General features: G+C 42.3%; 1 protein-coding gene across 8 annotated transcripts in view; it reads left to right on the forward strand.

Moving 5' to 3' along the window:
• Positions 1-26,381, forward strand: part of LRRC3B (leucine rich repeat containing 3B) — a 299,515-nt gene that overhangs the window by 199,302 nt on the left and 73,832 nt on the right. For 3 of the 8 annotated variants that reach the window (XR_013277550.1, XM_077491435.1, XM_077491437.1), the window contains exon 2: positions 9,684-9,725. The exons of 3 other annotated variants lie outside the window; for them this stretch is intronic. The gene's annotated coding sequence lies outside the window, so the exon portion shown is untranslated. Of the gene's footprint in view, positions 1-9,683; positions 9,726-11,985; positions 12,102-26,381 lie in introns of all 8 variants that reach the window. 2 more of the 8 variants (XR_013277552.1, XM_077491436.1) reach the window with 1 other exon arrangement.

A 26,381-nucleotide genomic window follows, 5' to 3' on the forward strand; every position in this document is an offset into this window, starting at 1 on the left:
AAATCACAATGTATACAACCTGATCCCCCTACACATATCTCCCTTCTTCATAATTTTCTCCTAACCAAGATCGTTTTTGATAAACCTTCTTATTTCATGGAATGGGAAAGGGAGCTAGGAGTTATTTTTATGGAGGAAGACATTTGTAAATTTCATATGGACTCATAAACCTATGTTTTTAAAATACAGGAACAAAATTACAAAGTGACGGAACTGCTGCCCTTGGACACTGCATAAATTATTCCCAAATACATCTGACCCATGTTGGTGATGCCTAACCCATGTAGGTGCCATGCAACATATATGGTGGGGTTTTCCTGCTTTGCGCCCATTTTGGGATAACATTTTTAAAATATATAATGCTTTTCCCCAGAGACAGTGCCCCAAACTCCCCAAATAGCACTATTATCTATTATCCATGTTTCCAGTTTCAGTTTCAAAAGTCAATAAGGGGTTTTACGTTTCTTTTAAATGGCTGTCAGGACGATAATTCCGAGATATTGGAAATCACAGTGCATTCCTTCAATTACAGAATGAATAACCAAATTTAATTAAATAAGCTTATGAGAATGGAAGAACTATTGGCGCAACTACACAATCAATATTCCCATTTCCAGGACGTATGGTTCCCCTGGATATCCTTTATGAAAAACCCTGATTTTGCAACTTTCCTATCCTCCACCTGAACCCAATATCCCTACTCTTTTATATATATATATATCTCGTCAACAGGCCCATGTCATTTTTTTTCCCTTTTTTTCTTTCTTGTTTTTTCCCATATTAGTCATGGTTTATAATGCTCAATTACTTAACGTATATTTACAATTCTATTTTAATATTTCTTATGGCAATTTATGTTAAGATCTATAGGTGTATCATCTTATGAGCCCAACTAAATACCTTTATGACTTTATGCTGTGAATTGTATTGTTTTTTTTTTTCTTTTTTCCTCTTTTTTTTTTTTTTTGTAAAATCTTTATTTTGAGATATTTTGACATTGAAACACACTGAAGTATACATTAGACAGGTGTGTCAGGACCAATCAAAGAACAAATAAACTGTAGGAAACAATGACACCCATAAAAACCGACCCAGTGGTCAAGAGTTGGCGGATCAAACCAGACACATGAATTAGGCAAACGGGTGGAAATGAACGTCTGGAGTGTCTTCTAGCTCATACACGTCAAGTCCGGCCTCCGTGGGCTAGGGCCCCGCTCCAAGGTGCCTCTGAGCGGAAAGGAGAGGACGGGCCGGTGCCCAGTCCCCCACCTCCCGTCATACAAAAAGCCGGGGAGGCATGGGACCACCCCCAGGGGCCGCCCAGGAGAGGGGGGCACAATCACCTCCAGCAACCTCTCCCGAGCGTCCCCCGGGGGCAGGACAGGCCCACAGCAACCCCCCCGCCCAGGAGGGACGTCCCAACATGGACCGCTCCGGACAGAGAGATTCCCCCCGTCAGCCAAACAAAGTGGCGGCAGGGCCAGCCAGCCCACAGGAAGCCTAACGCACCACCACAGCTCAATACCACGTAGGTCAATAAAAGGCAACATCTTATAGTGTGGAATACAGAGAAAGAAGGTAAAAAAAAGAACAGTAGGAAGGGTGAGAGAGAGGCAAGAAGGGGTAGAGAGGGGATCGGGAGATAGGGTAAGGGAGGAGGGTGGAGCCTACTTGACATCCCTGCGAAGTGCAGTGGTCCAGCACCAGGCGAGTCTCAGCAGCAAAGTCGTCTCTCCGTCCATGGGGCAAGAAGGTGAAAAACAGCCACTAGGTGGGAACATCATTGCGTGTGCGGGATCTCAAAGAGGGTTCCGCTAGCTCCAGTAGAGCCAAGTCCAGACTGGAGGAAGCGTATATAGTTTCGGACATGTAGACTGTCCATGATTGCCATATGCTGTCACACTTAGCCCGTGTACCCCTACAGGTTGCCACCCAATATTCCGCTTCTCTGATGTCATTCACTTTTTTGACCCAGTCCTCCACTGTGGGAGTCCTAGTTTGTTTCCAGTAAATCGGTATAAGACGTCTGGCCGCGTTCAACAGATGCGGCAGAGGGCTTTTTTTGTATCTACCAATCGGGATCGGAGGAATGTGCAAAAGATAGTTGGCCGGAGACAGTGGCACATCAAGATGCAAAACTGCCTCTATGCGGGATCGGATGTCCTCCCAGAATGGCTTGATTCGTGGGCAATCCCACCAAATATGAAGGAGGGTGCCCAGTTGGCCACAGTCCCTCCAGCACCGGTCTGATACCGAAGGGTAGATACGTGCTAAGTCTGCCGGCACTCTGTACCAGAGAGACAGTACTTTAAAATTAGTTTCTTGGGTTTTGGACTCCATGGAGCTAGCGTACGTGAGTTTGTAGAGGTGGGACAGTTGGGCCGCGGAAAAGTCAAGTTGGAGCTCCCTCTCCCAGACCCGTATGTATGTCGGTCTAGCGACCTCGGTAACACAGCCCAGCAAGTGATATAATTCGGAGATCAGGTGGGGAGTGGGTTCATCTGCTACAAAAAGACGCTCAAATGGTGTGAGGAGCGCTTCGTCCCTGATTAAGTGGCCATGGGCTTCAAAAAAGTGGTGCAATTGCCTGTATCGCCAAAACTTCATAGCTGTCTGCGCATGCCCGGTCTGCAGGGATTCATAGCTGACCATCTGGCCACCGCTGAGAAACTGTCCACAACTGGCATTCCCGTCAGCCGCCCAGGGGCCAAAAAAGGCCCTCCGCTCCCCTGGCGGGAACCATAGGAACCCTCCCAGCAGGGCAAGCGGAGAAACAGGGGGGATAGGTCCAGCGTCTTGTTCAGTTTGTCCCAAATCAAAAGAGACTGTACCGTGAGCGGGGAGACATCCACCGATAACCCCCTATATTCCGGGGACAACCAGGGCGCATAAGCCAAATCTCTCCCGGCTAGCCATTTTTCCAGAGAGACCCACACTTTCGACTTAGTATGACATTTCCAATTAAGTATCCTCTGTAGAACAATAGCCCTGTGGTACCTCTGAATATCCGGAACCCCCAGACCCCCCGTCAGCTTCGAGCCTTTCAACAAGGCCATGGCTATTCTAGGTTTCTTTGTGTTCCACACAAATGTCGACAGAATGCTATTCAATTGGGTAAAAAACAGTTTAGGGAGGGAGATGGGTATCATTTGTAAAAAGAATAATACTCGGGGCAGGATATTCATTTTAATAATATTAATGCGGCCGAACCACGTAAAAGCGGTTTTGGTCCACTGCAACAAATCCGCCTTGATCGCATGTAATAAGGGGGGGAAATTAGCGGCATATAAGGCATCAAAGCGGTTGGTCAACTGGATGCCTAGGTATTTAATAGAAGACGTGGCCCAGGTAAAGGGGAATGCTAATTGCAGGTGGTCCGCTTGGGGCGGGGTGAGGTGAATAGGCAAAATCTCCGATTTGGAAAGGTTTATCTTGAAATTGGATAACTCACCAAAAGTCCTCAGCTCCTTCAACAGAACCGGCAACGAGATCAGGGGTTCAGAGAGATAAAAGAGCACATCGTCCGCATACGCCGACAGTTTGTGCTCCGTCATCCCAACCTTCAGGCCTCTAATGTCTGCGTTCGCCCTCACCCTGCAGAGCAGTGGTTCCAGTACCAAGGCAAAAAGGAGAGGAGACAGTGGACACCCCTGTCTCGTGCCGTTTCGAATCGGGAACCGGGAGGAAAGCACCCCATTCACCTTCACCTGTGCACACGGAGTGGAGTACAAGGCCATAATCGAGGACATCATACGCGTCCCCAACCCCTGAGCCTCCAGTACCGCCTGTAAGTACCCCCAGTCGACGCGGTCAAACGCCTTTTCGGCGTCCGTCGAAAGGACGATACAAGGTTTAGGATCAGGACTGTTACGTGCCCAATGAATGAGTTGGATTGCCCTGATGGAGTTATCTCTCGCCTCCCTGCCACGAATAAACCCTGCTTGGTCTGGGTGGATAATTTGGGGCATAAGACTCCCAAGTCTGTCTGCCAGGACTTTTGCTAGAATCTTAATATCGACGTTAAGAAGGGAAATCGGTCGATAGCTCTGGGGGACGGTAGGATCTTTGCCCTCTTTTGGCAGCACCGTAATGTGTGCCAACAGTGCTTCGGTTGGGATAGGCTTCCCCTCCGCGATGGAATTAAAGTAGGTGCACATATGTGGCGTTAAGAGGGGCAGGAAGATCTTATAGTAGGAACCCGAAAAACCATCCGGTCCCAGGCTCTTGCCCTTGGGCAGGGATTTCACCGTTAGCGCAATTTCCTCCGGCGAAATCGGCCGCTCCAAGTCGACGCATTGTTCCGCCATAAGTGTAGGAACTCTCGCCGACGCTAAAAATTCCTGAATGGCAGCAGACCTGGGAGGCTGAGCGTGTGCGGGCGAGGCCGGGGAAAGGTTATAAAGTTGGGCGTAAAATTCCTGGAACCCCGAGGCAATCTTGTTGGATTGGACCCAAACGGCACCCGAGGGGGAACGGAGCTTCTGTACATAAGCTTGAGCATGTTTCTTGCGAAGGGCCCTGGCCAGCATACGGCCGCATTTGTTACCATGTTCATAGTACCTGTGTGAAAGATGCCTGGCCTGCCTACACGTGTGGCGATCTAATAATCGTAAAAACAGGTCACGCAATTCAAAAAGCTTCTGCTTAGCCTCTGGGCTTATGCTGCTTATGGGAGAGTTCTGCCGCCTGTAAGGCGGCCAGAACCCTGTTGAAATCCGCTTGATGTGCTTTCTTGATTTGGGAACCCAATGATATCAGTTCCCCTCTAATCACGGCTTTGTGCCCCTCCCAAAGCACACCCGCACTTATCTCATCCGAGGCGTTTTCCCTAAAATAGTGGGAGATGGTCTCCGACACTTTGGCAACCGCAGCAGAGTCATCCAGGAGATTTTCGTTCAGTCTCCATGTCCAGGCCCTGTGGGGACCAGATGGTAATTGAATGGTCACGCCAACCGGTGCATGGCCTGAAAGGGTGATGCTGCCAATGGATGCCGTCTGCAGAAGCTCAAGCGTGGGACGGTCAACATAGACATGGTCTATGCGCGTGTATACGTCATGGACGGTCGAGTAGTAGCTAAAGTCTCATCCCGAGGGATGCAAAATCCTCCAGGTATCAAGTAAAAGGTGTGCCTGCAGTGATTTGCGAAAGTGTTTGAAAAAGGCATGGGAGTGTGAGGGTCGGGTGCTCGAAGTGTCGAGCAGATGGTCCGGGCAGACATTAAAGTCTCCCCCTAAAACTAAATACCCAGCTTTAAAGTCTGTCAATAGGTCTAGGGTAGCGTCCAGGAAGGTAATCAGAGTTGGGGGTGTATAAGGAGGCGAATGTGTACATGCACCCAGCTATGGTGCCCTTTAGGAAAACAAATCGGCCCTGAGGGTCAATTTTGCTATCCACTGGCTGAAAAGGGCACGTCTTATGGAACGCTATGGCAGTCCCTCTGGACTTAGCCTTAGGAGATGTACTGTGAAACCACTGATTAAACATATGGGTGGGCAACCTGGGTAGGGAATGGCTGGTGAAATGTGTTTCCTGCAGGAAGACCACTTGGGCCTTCAACTTTTTAAGTTCCCACCACAATTTGTTCCTCTTCCCAGGAGAGCAGAGACCCCGTACATTGTAGGAAATTACCTGGAGTGTAGACATGGGAGAGTTGGAGGGTGGAGGACTGGGCAAGCGTCCCAACCCGCCTGGTGCAAGGACCGCAGCAACAGCAGGCTCCTAGGAAAAGGGGGGAGTGAAAAAAGAGGGAGAAGAAAAGGGGAGAGATAGGGAGATAAAAAACACAAAAAATTAGTACAAAAATACCAACAACATAGAAACAAAACAGCTACATCAAAATTAGACAATGCAGCAGTTTGGGGGGAGATGGGACCCACCCCACTATCCGGGGGGGCTCCCAGCCCCCTCCTAAAGTCCCAACAGGGAACTAAACCCATGGATGGGTGGCCTATGTGGGGAACGTAAACCAAAACAAGGGGGAAAAGGAAGGTCCCCGCCCCGCCCACCACATCTGAGAGCAGAATAGCCTCAATTTGGGGGAAAAACCGATCCAAAAAAGCAACAAAAGTAAAAAATAAAAGAGGAGGAAAAAAGGGGGTGAAGCCCAGTGTGGGCTGATTGCATTCGGGGACGTGGAGTCTGGCCGGTCCCTGGCAGAGGCCCCCCCGCCACGGTAGCCACGCAGCAAACTGCAGACCGCGGAGGGGGGGGTCACGGAGGTAACTACGATGGCAAAAGAAAAGGGGGAAATAAAAACAGAAACCAAAACACATTAAACCCCCCCCCCCTCCCCCCACCCCTGGTGTCCCGCAAAGGGAAGAAAAAGGGGGCGCCATGCAGACCACCTTCCAACATTGGGAATGTAAGCATTCTCCGCCCTGTAGGCCTAATCTGATAGTCAAACAGTAACGAGGGCTGGAGAGAAGTCACCAAAAATTCTTGCGCCACGGCAGCCACAGTCTTCGGCCGCATAGGGCACATCCAGGTCCCTGGAACACCCGGGGGGGTACAGGGTCAAAACATCCCATTTACAATTCCCGTGGGGGGAGGCCCAGACACCAGCAATCATAGTAGAAAAAGTCCGCAATCAGCCGTCTATCACACAGCCCAGGCTCGGTATCAGTCCCGGGTGGTAGAAGGAACCACTGAAGAGTCGCGGGTTGAACTATGTCTGTCCCTCCGTCGATGCTTGCGTGTGACTGTAGACCATCTTTGAGAAAGGGGGGGGACAAACAAGTCGCTCGGGGGTCCTCTCCAATCCGGAAAGTCCACGGGCTCCAGCCCCAGGGAGGATAGAAAATGTGGAAGATCGTCTTTTGTGTGCAGGGTCACCTGCCTGCCATCCTTAAGCACATGCAGAGAGAAGGGGAAGCCCCAGCGGTAGGACAGTCCTGCAGCCTGGAGCACAGAAAGGAGCGGGCGAAGGGCTCTCCGCTGCATGAGGCTGCGCCGCGAGAGATCCTGATAGAAAGTCAGTCGAGCACCATCAAAATCATAAAAGGGCTTACCCCGCACTTTTTGCATAATCCGGTCCTTGATAGTATATTTGTGAAGTTTACAGATTATATCCCTGGGATTGTCAGCGTCTTGAGACGGGGGGCGCAGTGCTCTGTGGGCTCGGTCTATTTCGATAGGAGCAGTGGCTGGGAGTCCCAATATGTCCCTAAAGATATCAGTCAGAGTGGGGACAATATCCCTGGGTCCAGTAGCCTCCGGGAGCCCCCTGATCCTGATATTGGCCCTCCTGCTGCGATTTTCAACATCATCCAATTGCCCCAGCAGTACCTCAAGCTGATGGTCTTGTGTTTGGCACCTAGATTGCAGCAGAGCAATAGCGGGGAGAGTCTCCTCTAGTTTTTCCTCCAGGGCCTCCACTCTGTGACCCAGATGTGTAGTATCAGCTTTAAGCTGGGCAATATCAGCGGTGAAAGCCTTCTCCACTCTGCTAGTGAACTTTTCTAGGTCCTCTCTGGTGGGGAGAGACATAATATGGCGGCGTATTGCGTCATCTCCCATGAGGTCTGAGACCTCTGAGCGGCCATCCAGGGACCCGGGGGATGCAGGGGGGGCCGAATCGCTTACCGATCCTGGGGAGGGCACCGGAGAAGCCAGGGGAAATGGTCCGGTCGACTGGGAAGGCGCCGCTGCAGCAGGCTGTGAGGATTTCCCAGCTTTCTGAAGTTTCCCGGTCGGCGCCATATTGGGTCCGTCGCGGCCCTGTCCGTGGGGGCCCGGGAAGAACTGATCTAGCTGTCCCTGCCGCTTCTTGTTACCCTGCGGCGGTCGGGAAGACTGCCGGGATCGTTGGGACATCGAGCCCGGTGATGTGGATCGGATTTCCCCGCTGAGGGCAGCTGATATGTGCGGCGATGGAGCGGAGCTGAGGTGAAGCACTTCCTCACTCCTCCATGGTCAGGACACGCCCCCTCTTTTTTCCTCTTCTGCACATTTTTATAATTTTTGTGATGAAAATTTCAGTAAAGTTATATTATTTAAAAAAAAAAAAGTGGAATCACTAAATATACAGAACGTGTTTCTATAAAGTTGTAACATGGCTTGCGTAGCAGTTAAATGCTGCATTTTATTAATTTTCTATTTCTGAAATATTGTTTATTATTATTATTATTATTATTATACAGGAATTATATAGCTCCGACAGTTTACGCAGCACTTTACAACATTAGGGCAGACAGTACAATTACAATACAATTCAATACAGGGGGAAACAGAAAGTTCTGCTCGTTAGAGCTTACAATCTAGGAGGGCGGGTTAAGTTATACAAAAGGGTAATAGCTGTGGGGCATGAGCTAATGGAGAAAATAGTGCAGTTGTTAGGTGGAGGCAGGATAGGCTTCTCTGAAATGGAAAGTTTTCAGGGATTGCCTAAAAGTGTATAAATTTGGAGACAGTCTGACAGATTAGTAGCGAATTCCAGAGGATGGGCGAGGCTCGGGAGAAGTCCTGGAGGCGGATATGGGAGGAGGTGATGAGGGAGCTAGAGTACAGGAGGTCTTGGGAGGAACGAAGAGGGCAATTAGGTTGGTATTTTGATACTAGGCTAGTAATGTAGCTTGGGCCAGAGTTGTGGATGGCTTTGTAACTTATTGTTAGTATTTAGAATTTAATTTGTTGGGCAAGTGGCAGCTAATGGAGGGATTGGCAGAGAGGGGTAGCAGACACTGTGCGGTTTGTAAGGTGGATGAGTCTGGCAGCAGCATTCATGATGAACTGAAGGGTGGATAGTCTATTTTAAGGTACGCCAATGAGAAGTGAGTTGCAGTAGTAGTATATTTAAGAGAAAGTGGCGTTTCCTTTAAAAGACAAAAGAGTAAACACAGACCCATGTTAATTTCCTGAAGGTTCACATAAAAAAAAGACATCTATGAGTTTGGGACAAAATGTACACTCTCCCCTTGGGAGAGGCTTGTCCTGTCAATGTTAGAAATGTTGTATCATCTTGTCTAGCACAATGCCATGTCTATGAATCTAAAAATGCATCTGTCTGTATTTCAGTCCCAAGTACTGAGTAACGGAATTCCTTTCATTGATCTCATAAGCAAATTTAGATCACACAGAAATAACACAGCGCAACCGGGACTATTTTTAACTTGCGCACAATGACCACTACGATATCAAGGATTAAAAAGCTATTTAAATTGGAACACTTACAAAACTCCTTGAAACATGAGATTGTAGTCTCTGTACATAGTAATTTCAGTTCTCAGAGTTAAATTTCATTTTGAAATGTTGTGACCCAGTAAGCAGCAGAATAGTATAAATTCCAGTATCCGCATAGCTAAATAATTCATTTAGTACTGTACAATGTAACTTTACAGAAATGACTACATAGTTCACAGCATTGGCGTTCTTTATCTAAATTGACAAAACTCCTTTCTTTTTAAGATGTAATTATAGTTGTAATATTTATTTATATCACTAAGCTGCCAATGTGTTCTATGGTGCTGTACATTTTTAGACAGGAGTTGTATGAATTAGATTAATACAAGGGCTAACGACACTATGCAAAGAGCTTACAAAATAAAAAAGAAATAGGCACAGTGGTAGTGTGCTGCAGATAATAGCGCAGTAGTGGTAGAATAATAAAACTGAACTGTGAGAATACTTAGGAATTTGTGTTTTGCAAAATAGCATGTGAAACATTTTCATTTTTTTCTTTTTTCAGCCATAAAAGATGAACAATTGTTATCTGCAGGTCTGAATTTAGGTATGTATTATTATAGATATGTTTTCATGCAGTGCCAGACAAGCATAGCTATAGGAGAGCTCCTTTTAAAGCCATAGCTTTTCCTATGTACAGCTCCTTACCATGCTGCTACTCTTCCAACAGGTAGATATTAATCACTTATGTCTGTTAGATGTGTGATGAGTGATGTTAGATTAGCCCCAGGCAATCAGCAATTCCTCTAACAACATGCTATCCAAGCATTGCAATGCCTTTTTTTATATTATCCCAATGGCGATGGCAGGTCTGATGATTCCTGTTAATTCCTGATATCAAACAGCTCTTATCCTTTGAGATCCTGTGCCTGCAGTTTGTCCACTGCTGCTGCATGCTGGACCCAAAATGTCAATCTGTCAGTGTGTATAGAATATTTCGGTGTTCAGCATATCCCCTATATGTTAGTAATCTGATGGGGTCTATCTACAAAATATAATATTGGACCCAGCAGTCCCCATATATTTTAAGCATTCCTCAAATTTTCCACTCGCCTACTCGCATTTTGTGAGTGGCAAATGGTTTCTGGCAAGCGTTGGCTGTCTTTGTGTGGGGGTGGGCGAGCACTGCCAGAAGGCAGGGTTGAATGGGAGCTGTTCTCCCAGCGATCGCCCCCTGAGGGAAGTGAGAGTGGAAGAAGGGGCAAGCTAGCCAAATCACAGAGCAGGGATAGCCCGCTGTGACAGCTTACATTTGAATTGCTGTCCGCTCGCCGCCACACATAGCCCCGCCTCCTGACCAGGTGCCTGTGACAGACAGAACAAATCCCAGCATTGGGCCAGCATTCTATCTGACACAGGAGTGAGTCAGGAGGCAGGGCTGTGTGTGACCGTGAGCAAACAGCAATTCTAATATAAACTAGTATGGCGGGCAATCCCTGCTCTGTGATGATTCAGCCGCCCTCTCTCTTCCTCTGCCCTGCACATGCTGCAATGATGGGCACAGGCGAGGCTGCACTGATGGCCACTGGTCATGCTGCAATGATGGGCACAGGTGAGGCTGCATTGGTGGGCACTGGTCATGCTGCAATGATGGGCACAGGTGAGGCTACATTGGTTGGCACTGGTCATGTTGCAATGATGGGCATAGGTGAGACTGTATTAAAGGGCACTGGTCACACTGCAATGATGGACACAGCTGAGGCTGCATTGGTGGGCACTGGTAATGCTGCAATGATGGGCACGGGTCAGGCTGCATTGGTAGGCACTGGTCATGCTGCAATGATGGGCACAGGGGAGGCTGCATTGGTGGGCACTGGTCATGTTGCAATGATGGGCATAGGTGAGGCTGTATTGATGGGCACTAGTCACACTGCAATGATGGGCACAGGTGAGGCTGCATTAGTGGGCACTGGTCATGCTGCAATGATGGGCACAGATCATTCACACCTGAGACCTTGTAACACTAATGAGTCACATGACACTGGGGAGGGAAAATGGCTAATTGGGCCCAATTTGGACATTTTTACTTAGGGGTGGTACTTACTTGAGTTATTTTGAGGGGATAACAAATTGACACTGTTATACAAGCTTATACACTCAATACTTTATATTCTAGCAAGGTGCCATTTCTTCAGTGTTATCACATAAAAAGATATCATAAAATATTTACAAAAATGTGAGGGGTGTACTCACTTTTGTGAGATACTATGGGGGTTATTTACTAAAGGAAAATCCACTTTGCACTGCAAGTGCACTTGGAAGTAAAGTCACTGTAGATCCGAGGGTGACATGCAAGGAAAATAAAGCGCCTGTATGTAGCGCCTGAAAACCGCCCCAGTGTGAAAGGGGCTTAAGAGCGACTGCCCTTGCAAGTGCACTTGCAGTACAAAGTGGATTTACCTTTCGTAAATAACCCCCTATATGTATATGAAGTATATACATGGTTCTGCATAGCATGGCCGCCCCTGTAGCAGTAAATCTGCTATAGGGCAGTCAGCAAGGGGTTAAATATTGACTGGTGCAATTGCTAAATAAATAGGCAATAATAAAAGTCTGAGTAACATCAGAACTCCTGTATGCTTATTCCGAGTCACAATTCCAATGTTTTAAAGCCAATAAATCCGCATAATACCCAGGCAACTAATATATTCAAAAAAGATCAGCAATAACAGCTCATATATTTATCTTAAAACAGAATTCTGAAAAAAATGATAATAGTGAAATATTTTTCAATGATATGCTTTAAATTAATTACTGTTTTTGAATCATATACATAATAATTTATAATATGTTTGCTGTTTTTGTAGCCAAGGTGGCCCACTCTGTGACAGTTCGGTCTTTTGCAGCATGGCTCACTGATCCAATTGTTGCAGGTCTGAAAAATTGAACAGCTGCAGTGAATGAAAATGGAAGCTGAAAAAGTGTAAGAATATGTAGGGTTGCTATGGAGATGTTTCCATGATTGGTTAGAGATGATTTGAAAAGGTGTTTTAGTCAAGGTCAAAATCAACATTTCCTGTAAAATACTCGCTGAATTCTTTACACTAATCAGTCAGTTTTTAGCTCTCAGTTAAACATTTTGATGTCTACAATGTAGAGTTCTGTGCTAGGAATATATTAATATGGAGAGTGCCATTAACAGTGTGAGGGTTACTTTGTTGCTGTGCCTCAGAGTTCAAGAAGCTTGCCATTCAAGGAGTCAGGCCAATCCCAGATTTATGGAAACTTTAAAGCAGACTAACATCATTTTGCACAGAACACAACAAGCCATACTGCTTTCCAGATAAAGAAGCAAACGGGACCTTATGTTGCGTTTGTGCTCTGCAATAACATATCAGCCCTCTAGTCAAAATGTACATCATTTTTCTGGTGGCAATTCCCTTTAAAACTACCTGCATCTAATTCAGGCAAGCATTTGTGCCGGTTTTGGTTATATTTCCATATAACCAAATTATAACAAGGCCACAAATTCAGGTAGTTCCTATCACTGACAATTTAATAACCTGTTGCTATGGCAGTAACAGATTTTTAAAGAATCACCACCACTTTATAGATTGAGGAAGCCAACGATAATAAAGACCAGCTCTGAGCTGGCATACAGAGCTGGTCAGTGCTCAGAGTGGAGCATATCTGTACTGGAAAGCTGAATGTGACAGTTCCGCATCAGGTTCCCCTTGCCTTTGATTGACAGTGAACAGCTCTCAAATATGATGAATATAAAACACAACATGTATATAATGAGTAAAAACACAGGTGAGAAAGTCCCAAAGGTGAAACAATCCTATGGTAAACATAAAGGGCGTCCACCCGGAAAAGTTGTTGCTCAGAAGAGGGGTACAAAAGCCTCAGTAGACATGTAGAGCATCAGGGATAGTGTGTCCTCCACCCACGATGTCAGCGACGAGTCAATCAAGCGAGGATAGCCCGATCAACAGGTTTCCAAAACGATCCAAGGAATCCAAAGAGCTCCAAGAACTAATCTACAACTTTTGAGAGAAGTAAAGAAAGTGAACTTTTTGATGACTCAACAATGTGCTCTTGTAATCAGTTTTTGGCTTTCCAGTCTGGCTGTTAACATCTGAGTTCCAGCCTCAAGGTTACCCGCACAATCCCTTGAATTCGTTCTTGGAGCTATTTGGATTCCCTGGTCCAATTTGGAAATTTGCTGATCGGGCTATCCTTGCTTAATTAACTCGTTGTGGCTGACATTCGAGTCCACTATTTCCGGTAAGAGTGTATACCCTCGGGTGGAGGACACACTATCCCTGATGCTCTACATGCCTGCTGAGGCCTTTGTATCCCACTTCTGAGCAACAACTTTTCGTGGTGGACTCCATATATGTTTGCTATAAGATTGTTTCACCTTTGGGACTTTCTCACCTGTGTTTCTACTCATTATATACATGTTCTGTTTTATATTCATTATATTTGAGATTGACTTTTATCACAAAGTTTTTATTATTTACACACAATACTTGATATATTGTTCAATGTTTATTGTTTTATATTTTTTTATATTTTTCACTAAGCTTTAAGGACATGTCATAGATCCCAGGAAGCCGCTAGGATTCATAGCCGCATTTCTACACTAAAAATGCAGACATAGGGACCCTAAAGCCTGGAGAAGAACCGGCCCGGCTGAATCCCTGGACAAATAAGTGTCCCTTTATTAAAAGTCAAAATTCTACAGTATTTGTAGATGCTGACTTTTATTTATTCGTTTTAAACAGACTGAAGAACCTCTTTAAGTTATTCTGTACTCCATTTTAACTTTTTTAATAGTAGAAATCCTAGCATAAACTACAAGATATACTTTTATCTTTATTAACTGCTTCAGCCCTGGAAGATTTTACCCCCTTCCTGACCAGAGCCCTTTTTACAATTTGGACTGCATCGCTTTAACTGACAATTGCGCGGTCATTCGACGCTGTACCTAAATTAAATTTGCATTCTTTTTTCCCACAAATAAAGCTTTCTTTTAGTGGTATTTGATCACCTGGAGGCCTAGAGGCGATTCAGTTCGCATTGTGCGCTATACAAATATTTCATTCATTCATTCATTCACCTCTGCGTTTTTTTTATTTTTTGTACTATAAACCAAAAAATAGCAACAATTTTGAAAACACACACACATATATATATATATATATATATATATATATATATATTACGTTTTGTATAATAAAGATCCCAAAAATTAAAAAAAAAAAAAATTTCTTTATCAGTTTAGGCCAATATATATTCTTCTACATATTTTTTGTAAAAAAAAATAAAAAATCACAATAAACATATACTGATTGGTTTGCGCAAAAGTTATAGCAGCTACAAACTATGAAGAAGATTTATGGCATTTTTATTATTTTTTTTTTTACTAGTAATGGCGGTGATCTGTGATTTTTAGTGGTACTGCGACATTGCGACGGACACTTTTAACACTTTTTTGGGACCATTGACAATTATACAGCGATCAGTGCCTTTAAATATGCACTGATTACTGTGTAAATGTCACTGGCACGGTGCTGATCCTGCAGCAGCTCACTGATTCCCCCCCCCCCCCCCATTGTATCAGCAGGTAGGTAGTTCAATTCTGAAGTTACCTAAGCATAAAAGTATGCATTGCATTAGGTACTACTAAGCAGTACACTTGCAAACCATTTTAGATAAATATGAAGATATTAAAGTATAACTAAAGACAAAACATTCTGATTGGCTTTGGACAGAGTGGAGAGGGATTTGGAGCACCTATCTTTATTTATTTATTTGTGTCTATTTGTCCTGTTTACCATTATCATTGAAAGTGAAAGGGTTGTTCCAAGTAAAGTAATAGAGGGGAAATCTAGTTCTTGTGACCTGGGGGACCCCAAGGGATTTCCTGCATTTGCAGGGATTTCCTTCTATACCCGTTGGGCTATGGGACAGGAAGTGAAGCTAAATCTTCCCTATGGGATACAGATTGCTTAAAAAAAAAAAAAAATTTACACGGGTTATAACTCCCCTTTTATCCAAAAAATAAAAAAATAAAAAAAGTTTTGCCTATAGTTCTACTTCAAGATCTCTTTCACACATGCTGTCTGTTTGTCCGTTGTTCAGCCATCCGTTGATGGTTGAAAAGCAGACATCAATGCATCTCTATGGAAAAATGGATGGAAATGGATGATCATCCATTTACATCCGTTTATATCCGCATCCGTCATCATCCATTTTTTGTAACTGATCAAAGCTCTATTTTTCTTCTGTTAAAAAAATGGACCGGACGAAAAACGGATGTAAACTGACATATGGTCAGTTTTTTATCTGTTTTTGCATTGGTAGTGAACATAAAAAAAACTGATGAGCATTGATGAAAAACTGATGAAAACTTCATCCATTTTGACGTGACTGATCTGATGGAATGAACGATCTGTATGTGTGGAAGAGGGCTGGACTCCGGGATAAGCAAATATTATCTAAATACAAGTATGTAGTGTATACTTATGTGAATTTTTGCCTGTACAGGAGCTTCCTGTAATAAAAAGCAGTCACTGTTGCATTCTCTCCTCTATATATATATATATATATATATATATATATATATATATATATATATATATACACAATATGTAAAGCTGTTTGTAAAATGTTGGTGGGAGCAACTTGATATAACTATTTGCTGTAATAAATTGAAACACTAAGTTCACTACAGGTGTTGAGCAGTAATAGGCACATGTACTGTAGTGTATATCACTAAATGAAAGTCTAGATTGTAGGAGCTGTCAATCTATGTACGGTATGTACTGTATTTGCACTGGCCAATATCTGCTGACGCTGTTACTGCAAATTCCCATGATAACATACAAAATAAAATGCAAAATAGAAAAAAAGAGATATATATGCATACTGTGCTTTCTCTGCTGTCCAAACAGGTCATATAGTCACAAATCTAGGATGACTACAATAAATGAGGCAAGCAATATTTTCTATCTGCTCTGGGTGTTGTGTGGCATGGCATGGGATGTATATCAATATATCTTTATGCTGCACTATGCCACTAATGGTCTTCACAAGTTGTTTCCCTTTTTAAGCACAGCTGGAGTAAATGCTCATTTATGCTAACTTAGAAAGAAAAACGCTCAATATCCAATCATTTTACGCTGTTTGAAGGAATATTTTTTTATAATCCTTTTTTTAATCCGTTTGCAGACATTCCATAAGTATGTTCAAACACAGGCAGATTTCTTGTCCCATTTTAAAAAAAGATCTAACATTTGGACATCCTCATTAATAGCACAGAGCATCAGAGGTTTCCTTCTGAATTTTGAAACTTTATTTATTAATGCTATGCATTTCTGTACCACAGACCTATTCTCTGTTATTTATTTACTTAATTCCTGTAGTTCATGACATATGAGCAGCAGAATGATAATTTTCATTCTTATAATGAAAGCAGTAAAGAAACCGCCCTTAAAAGCCATGTCCACTCAGAACTATTACAGTTTTGCATGATTGCTGGCAAGCTGAATATCATACACATCTATTAAATCTCACACTGACTCCAGCAAACAAATGATGGTATAATACTTTCGGATGAATTCACAAACAAAAAATTAGAGGATTACGCTGAAATGGAGTAGTATCTCTGTAATAACTATGGTATAGGGAACATCTAGAAGTGTTAACAGTGTCTAATTAGTACCCTGAAATTCTATCTTCTGTCCTTACATCATTATCATAAAACCTAGACACATCTGTGCCCTAAGCTTTATAATTGTATATCTACAGTAGGAGATCATCAAAGTAACTGCTGCCTCTGACTGCTAGCCTAATGAGATTTGGTACTATATCAAATATTTCCCTGTGCAGCTACCCATCACCATCAATAACCTATTTGTAGAGCTAGCTAACACCAAAAAATATATGTGAGCTCACATCAAAGAACTAAGAGGGGTACTGCTTCACACTCCTGGACCCGGCTCTGTTGACTCACTCTGGGGTTGCTGGCTGGGAAGTGCCCATCCAAACTCTTGCTAGATGCGGGAAAGAAAAGTCCCAAGCACCTCATACTAACACAACCCAACAATTGATATAGCAAATTAAACCTTGCCTGACTCTGTCCAGGCCACACACACCAACAAGTTTTGCCCAGCCCACAGGGCTTAGTCATGGAGGTCCATGACTAAGCCTCGTGGATGGAGCAAAATAAATTTGGGGTGTCTCATGAACAGAGCCAGGCTGAGGCTGATTTAACTATACAGATTGTTGGGTTGTGTTGGTGTGTGGCGCTTGGGACTTTTCTTTTATGCACCAAAAAGCATATCACATATACCTCAAGACTAATTTATAAACAGGTATAGTGCTACTGAATACAAAATGTGAATATATACAGTATCCACCAAAAAAATGACTGATTAATCTCTCAACTAAAAACATTTACATCATATATTGATATATTCATCCAAAATTAGTGAAAAAAACATTTTAAATGCCACGCCCAAAGGTGCCACAAACGAATGTGCTTCAATAATATGTGATTATAAGTTTTTAAAAGTTAATTTAAACATCCGCAGAAATCAGTGTTCAGCTATGTTTAAGTGCTCTCCATTCAGTGCCACCCTGTGATCACTATACGTGTGCAAAAAATGTGCCCGCTGTCAGGATTTGGCATATATATATATATATATATATATATATATATATATATATATATATACAGTACCTGCCGCTGATATTGTGTATCCAGTGCGATGGGATCGCGCTGGAAATCACCGTTGCAAGGCTGTGCTTCTCACGCTCGCCACCCCCATGAGATGCAGCGTATCCATAGGAATGTATTGGGGGGCGGCAAGTGGGAGGAGCGACATAGCTCGGCGCTGACTCCCACGTCGTGGCTCGCGGGTGTCAATCTCACCGCTAACAGTAGCGAGATTGACACAATATCAGCGGCAAAGAAGGAGAAGGGGGCGCCTCTGGGTGTAGATTTTTTTAAAAGCAATTTATTCACAAGTCTAAAACAGAGAGATTTTGCACTCACATTTTCCAAAAAATAAAATGGCATGTAGGATAAGAGGGGTCATCTGATTTGTCCGTCACTTCAAATCCGGTCCGCAAGTGTCCTATTGTCCTCTCCTGGCGTTACCACTGGTTTGTTGTTTCGAAAAAGCCGGCTCGGTGGACGCAGAGGGTGTTTATCCAAAGCGAGGCTTGGTTGACTGTGACACGCGGGTCGCGGAATTGTGACGTCACGGCGGGCGACGCGTTTCCTGAGCGTTCGGGTCGAGGTGGAGAGACGACCGCGCTCTTTCATCAGTCCAATCAGATGGGAAGGAGGAGACAGAAAGAGCGCGGTCGTCTCTCCACCTCGACCCGAACGCTCGACTGCTCTCCATCTAAAATAAAATGTATAGACCTCAAAAATAATACTTACATAAACAGAATTTGTAAAGCCGCCTGTAATGGCACCTGTGCATTCACTCCACTGCTTGGTCTCATTTGAATCAATGCAGCTGTCTAGTTCACCCAATGGCTTTGTCGAAAACTCCTCATTGATAATCTAACACTTATTAGAACTGAAGTCGTGACTTGTATAAGCTTTGGAGCATCTTCATTATTACAGAATAATCCCAGATAAATGTGGTTAACTACTACTAGTTTCTAGTTACTAGTTTCCATCAGCTTACCTTATTTATATAGCCCCTTTTGTCAATTGCCTATTCATTTTTACCACATTTCAACAAAGGTGAACATGTATTTATAGATTGACTTAACCCATGAAGGGAAGCTGGAGGATCTTTTCTAAAGGTGCCATTGCTGTTTTAATTTAGAATTTAATGTGTTGTTGCTGATCTATGTTTCATAGTTTTATCTATTCACTTTTAACTTTCCACCTTTCTAAATTTAAAGTGGCAACCGTGGATAGCCATGTTTTTTCATAACATATGAACACTCTTCCCAGTGTTTTTTCTCTTCTAGCCCTTCTCACTATGCAAGCCTATGAGGCAGTAAGAATTGCTGAAAACAATGCACTCCCTCTTTATGATTTATATTTTATATTGATAGTTGTTAAAGCCAATAATCACCAGATAAAATGAATTGGGAGGAGCGACACGCTGACGTCACTTCGTGCTCCATTCGTTTACCCAGAAGGATGGGTTGTTTGTTTGTGCTCCGGCTGGCGCATCAGGCTTCAGGCTCTTTTTATACTGCAACATTGTAAGTGCATTACTTTCTTTTAAAAAATAAATATTCATAAGGTTTTACACTATATGGAGCACTTTTATTTTTTATGTACCATGCTATCCATGTGATGGTTTGATTGGCCGTGAGGTGGTTATCCAAAATTCATGATTGCGCCTGCTGTCTTTTGGAGCCAAGTTGTGATCCATCACATGCATTCCTTGATCCTCTGATATGGAGGATCTTGGGGATTTGGTAAGAGTTTATTCCTGCTGGTTTGGTGGTGGAATTAACACAGTTTCCTGCTCATAGAGTTTGAGGACTTTTTTTTTTACAATTTCTTGGACTTTTACCTCACAGTGCACTGGTGTATACTCATTTGATCATAATGTTTTGATTTTTTTATTTTCAATTAATTTACTTTGTGCATTTTTGGACTTTATATGTGTTATTTCACTAATATTGATGTTCATTTTTTTTGACTCATTATTTATGGACACAATAACGATTTTTTTGGTTATTATAGATTAGTTCAATTGTGGACTCACATCCATTTTGACCCTTATCACATTTTTTTCACTCATAGTCACGTTATACACAGGATTCTTTCACAAATATTTGAACATTAGGTGGTTCATATATGTTATTTTTTTTAATTCTAGTTTAGAATCATATGGGTAGCGCAATTCTATTCTTCTCCCAGATAAAATTAAAGGTCCATTAACCACTTAATAACCGCCCTATAGCCGAATGACGGCTTTAGGGCGGTTTCTTAACTGTGGGAGGCCGTCATATGACGTCCTCCCAGAATTCCGCTCTCGCGCGCCCCCTGGGGCGCGCACTCGAGAGCGTCCGTGACCGCCGGGTCCACAGGACCCGGCGCATCACGGATCGCGGTAAACGGCCGCTCGTCGCGGCCGTTTACCACGTGATCGCTCCGTCAAATGACGGAGTGATCACTTGTAAACAAACCGGCGTCATGTTATGACGCCGGTTCCTCCCTCCCCCTCTCTGTACCGATCGGAACAGCGGAGGGGGAGGAGATCGGTGTCAGCAGCGATGTGGGCTGCATCTGCAGTGCCCACATCGCTGCTCACCGAAATTAACCCCTCAATTCCCTGCAAATACTCTGCAATACCCTGCCATTACTCTGCATTACTCTGCATTACTCTGCAATACCTTGCATTACTCTGCATTACGCTGCAATACCTTGCATTACTCTGCATTACTCTGCAATACCCTGCATTACTCTGCATTACTCTGCATTACTCTGCAATACCTTGCATTACTCTGCATTACTCTGCAATACCCTGCATTACTCTGCATTACTCTGCATTACTCTGCAATACCCTGCAATACCCTGCATTACTCTGCAATACCCTGCATTACTCTGCATTACCCTGCATTACTCTGCATTACTCTGCAATACCCTGCATTACTCTGCAATAGTCTGCATTACCCTGCAATACTCTGCAATACCCTGCAATACCCTGCCATTACTCTGCAATACCCTGCAACACTCTGCAATGCTCTGCAACACCCACCAATACCCTGCAACACTCTGCAATGCTCTGTAACACCCGCCAATACCGTGCAACACTCTGCAATGCTCTGCAACACCCTCCAATATCCTGCAATGCTCTGCAACGCTCTGCAACACCCGCCAATGCCCTGCAACACTCTGCAATGCTCTGCAACACTCTGCAATGCTCTGCAACACCCACCAATACCCTGCAACACTCTGCAATGCTCTGCAACACCCGCCAATACCCTGCAACACTCTGCAATGCTCTGCAACACCCGCCAATACCGTGCAACACTCTGCAATGCTCTGCAACACCCTCCAATATCCTGCAATGCTCTGCAACGCCATACTCTGAGATACCCAGCCATACTCTGATATACCCAGCCATACCCAGCCATAGTCGGTGATACCCTGCAATACCCAGCCATAGACACCCTCCCGCCGCCCTCCGGTGCTTCTACCGACTCGCCAATACTATCAAATCCAGAATCTTTTTTTTTTTTTTTTTTTTTTTCAGGCTTCCCAGCTTAGAGGTGAGATGCGGGGTCTTATTGACCCCACATCTCACTGTAAAGAGGACCTGTCATGCCATATTCCTATTACAAGGGATGTTTACATTCCTTGTAATAGGAATAAAAGTGATCAAAAAATATATTTTTGGGGAAAAAAAATGTCAAACTAAAATAAATAAAGTAAAATGAACAATAAAATATATTTTTTTTTTTTAAAGCGCCCCTGTCCCCATGTGCTCGCATGCAGAAGCGAACGCATACGTAAGTCCCGCCCACATATGAAAACGGTGTTCAAACCACACATGTGAGGTATCGCTGCGTACGTTGGTGCGAGAGCAATAATTCTAGCCCTAGACCTCCTCTGTAACTCAAAACATATAACCAGTAAAAAAAAAATTAAATCATCGCCTATGGGGATTTTTAAGTAGCGACGTTTGGCGCCATTCCACGAGCCTGTGCAATTTTGAAGAGTGACATGTTAGGTATCGATTTACTCGGAGTAACTTCATCTTTCACATTATGCAAAAATTGGGCTAACTTTACTGTGTTTTTTTTTTTTTAAGCACAAAACTGTTTTTTTTCCCAAAAAAAGCATTCGAAAAATTGCTGCGCAAATACCGTGCGAGATAAAAAGTTGCAACGACCACCATTGTATTCTCCAGGGTGTTTGCTAAAAAACATATATAATGTTTTGGGATTCGATGTAATTTTCTAGCAAATAAATGATGATTTTTACATGTAGGAGAGAAATGTCAGAATTGTCCTGGGTGCTCCAGAACGCCTGATGGCGCTCCCTGCATGTTGGGCCTCTGTATGTGGCCGCACTGTGTAAAAGTCTCACACATGTGGTATCGCCGTACTCGGGAGTAATAGCAGAATGTGTTTTGGGGTGTAATTTGTGGTATGCATATGCTGTGTGAGAAATAAACTGATAATATGACAATTTTGTGAAAAAAAAAAAAAAAAGGAAAAAAAATCTTGATTTTGCAAAGAATTGTGGGAAAAAATGACAACTTCAAAAAACTCATTATGCCTCTTACTAAATACCTTGGAATGTCTTCTTTTCAAAAAGGGGTCATTTGGGGGGTATTTGTACTTTTCTGGCATGTTAGGGTCTCAAGAACTGAAATAGGCCGTCAGTACTTCAGGTGTGATCAATTTTCAGATATTGGCACCATAGCTTGTGGACTCTATAACTTTCACAAAGACCAAATAATATCCACCAATTTGTACTTATTTTTACCAAAGATATGTAGTGGTATAAATTTTGGCCAAAATTTGTGAAGAAAAAATTACTAATCTGCTAAATTTTATAACAGAAATGAAGAAAAATTCATTTTTTTACAGAATTTTCTGTATTTTTTCTTTTATAGCACAAAAAATAAAAAACCCAGCGGTGATTAAATACCACCAAAAGAAAGCTCCATTTGTGTGAAAAAAAGGACAAAAATTTCATATAGGTCCAGTGTTGCATGACTGAGTAATTGTCATTCAAAATGTGAGAGCACCGAAAGCTGAAAATTGGTCTGGTTATTAAGGGTGTTTAAGTGCCCAGTGGTCAAGTGGTTAAAAATTAACATAACAAAACCAACTTTTGCTGCCATATTCAGTTTCAATTCAGATATTTCCCTTGCAGTACTTTTTTAACACCAGATGTCTTCAGTCTGATGGCTAGCATTATTCAACCTACTTCCTCTGAGCCCAGGTCATCCTGGACTGGCCCAAGCCTGTAACTGGACAGTGAAAGGAGAAGTAGCACAAGAAGAGTACTTTTCTTTCAGTCACTCTGCTTTCTCTTCCTATCAGCCAGAGGCATGTGCACAGTGTGTGCCAGATGTTCCTGGGCACACCCTAATCACCCCATGCGCATTAGCGTTATCACCCTGTGTGCCAGCAGGAAGATAGGAAAAGAGCTCCCTAATACCTGTTCTGCCATAAGAGAAGTGCTTATGCATTTCTCTTCACTATGCGGGCAGGACAATCAATGTGTCGGGGCCATATATGTGTTTTGAGCTTAAGGGTGCACACCCTAATGCAACCTATCAGCATACCGCTTGCCAGCATATTAACTGATTGGCTCCATGTGCTTTTTTTCCTCTCACACTCCAGCCCTGTAATACATGGACTGCAAGAGGCCAATCTAAGGTCAGATGCTGGTACTTACACAGCTTACATTAAAACATTTTTTTAAATGAATTTAGATCTGTATTAGTTTGTGTCTTTTATATTTGTATAGAGTTCAATTTTAATACTAGAACAAATATGTGGAAAGGGGAACATGAAAACCACATAAAATAAAATAAAAACTGTAATAATATTTGAAAATATGTGGTCACTAAAATGCTGTTGAAAAAAAAAACTGTTTTAAAATTCAAGGTCAGTGATATCAGATATACTGTAAATGGTATGGTTTTTGAGCCTGTATAAAATTAGAAATCCACATTAGAATACTTATAAGATTAATAACACATTAGTTTGTAATCTATAATCTGTGTTCATGTGATAATCCACTTTTATATGAAAAGATTGGGAACAGTAAAGGTATGTCACATCAGTGAGGATAAAAAACAATAATAATATAGGACAATGTGGCAAATCCCTGTAAATAAAAAGGGATGCTCAATTTGTTCCTGGGAGCTAGTATAGAGGCATTGCTTCAATAGTCACATATGCAAAGAAGTCATAGTTTACCCAATGTTGGTTTGATATTGGATTGTAGTTTGCAGAAGTGGGATTATACTGAAGTAAATCAAAGACAAATAGGACATAACTTGAAGTTATTTACAGAGATTTGCATAGTTAGGAAGGATAATAAAAACACATCTGTTGGCATGTGTGTTTTATGTTTGTATCCTGTCCTCATGGCTCATAGTTACTAAGCTTTGTTAGCCTAACATATTGTTTGCAAATATTATTGATGTGTTTTAATGTCTTTATCTAATTAAAAAGAACTATGAGAAACTACAAATGAACCCTAGCTTGCATCTCTAATGCCGCGTGCACACGATCTGACTTTCCAGCAGACCAGAGTCCATCAGACAATTCCATCGCGTGTGGGCTCCAGCAGACTGACAGACCTAGAAATAAGACAGTCTTCAAATTTGTCCGTTGGACTCGGCTTTTAGCGGACAATCCGTTCGTCTGTGTGCTAGTCTGACGGACTAAAACCAACGCTAGGGCAGCTATTGGCTACTGGCTATGAACTTCCTTATTCTACGTCATCACATTCAAATCTGTCAGACTTTTGGAGTGATCGTGTGTGGCCAAGTCCGTTCATTTGAAAGTCCGGTCATGTGTACGCGGCATTGAAGTTTTTATGCAAAATAATCCATTATAATACCCGCACGTGATTATCAATGGTTCTAAAATACTTGGGGTCCTTTTATAAAACAAATTCACTGGACAAATGTCACATTTGTCTCGTCATGACAAATTCTGAGCATATTTTGCCTAACCACTTCAGCTATAGAAGATGTGACCCTCTTCATCATCAGACCATTTTTTGCTATTCAGTATTGCGCTATTTTAAATGGTAATTGTGCCATCATGCAACAGTGTACCCAAATGAAATTTGTATATTTTTTTCCCCACAAATAAAGCTTTCTTTTAGTTTTTAATTTTCTTATTTTATAAACAAAAAAAGTTGAGAAAAAAAAGTTTATGTAATAATAGTTTATATTATACAATAATAGTATATATATATATATATATATATATATATATATATATATATATATATATATATATATTATATCATAATAGTAATATTCTTTGCTTTCTGATATAAAACACATCCAATAAAAAAATAAATATATATTTCTTCATAAATTTAGACCAATGTATATTCTGCAACTTGTCTTTGGTAAAAAAAAAATCTCAATAATTGTATATTGATTGGTTTGCGTGAAAATTATAGTGTCTAAAAACAGTGGTATATATACTGGAATTTTTTTATACTAGTAATGGCAGTATCTTGCACCTAGCTTTTTCTCTTCTTTTGCACAAGGCCATAACTGGCTGCAATTTAGGGGAAATTACAGGTGTGGAGGGGTCAAATGTCCATGTTGCCCTAGAATTATTAGGAGTGAGAAATTTTTATCAACAGTGAGCGGTAAGGAGTTTGATATGTATAAGTTTATCCACTGTAACACCAGAAACATGATTTATTTGATCACTTCAATATGTGGACAGAACAAGAAGAAGGCTGAGGGACTGCCTCCATGATCATGTTTATAACACAAAAAATACGCACTTAACTAATGTGGGTAGGCATTTTAATGAGTGTCATGGAGGTGATTCCACAGCCATATGCATACAGGGTATAGAAAAAGTTGTTTGCCCAAAGGGAGATGGGGATAAATGTAGACTTTTATGTACACGTGAGGTCTATTGGATATTCCTTCTTCAAATAAGATTTCCTCACTGTATCAATTTTGACTGGGATATATATCATATTTCTTGATTTCTTTTTTTTTAAATGTACATTCTTGTAGATTTTTATTTCATTATTTATAAATAATCTAATATCAGAAATAAATGAAGAACATGTTTTTGAATATATGCATTGAGGTATATTCTTGAGATGCGGTCAAGGGAGATTGGATGGAGAACCTAGTTTTCGATTGTCTTGTATATGTTACTTTGTGGAGCTGTTAGGATTTTATAATTACATGGGGATTTGTTGTTAGATTTTTTTGTATTTTGTATGTTGATATACAGTATATAGATCTAGCTGTGTATCCTGGTCTCTGTCTTCCAGAGGCTATTTGTACTCTTAAGTGGGATAACACTATTAGAAAATCAGGCAAACGATCATTCAGTTTTCCGTATTGTTTCATGGCAAGTCAGAACTAAGGAAGGAAATAATGTACGAAAATCCTCATATGAGAAAGGCTTTTTTTGTTGTTTGTTGTTTTGATCATAGATTTTTCTCTTAAGAAAATTGCACGATAATGATACACATTAAATGAAAATTGTTCGTTTGGATCCCATATGAATTTTTTTTTGGAACTTGTCC

The sequence above is a fragment of the Lithobates pipiens genome, unplaced genomic scaffold (assembly GCF_037356315.1).
Source record: "Lithobates pipiens isolate NorthernLeopardFrog02 unplaced genomic scaffold, aLitPip1_a1.2 Scaffold_19, whole genome shotgun sequence".
Taxonomy (NCBI): domain Eukaryota; kingdom Metazoa; phylum Chordata; class Amphibia; order Anura; family Ranidae; genus Lithobates; species Lithobates pipiens.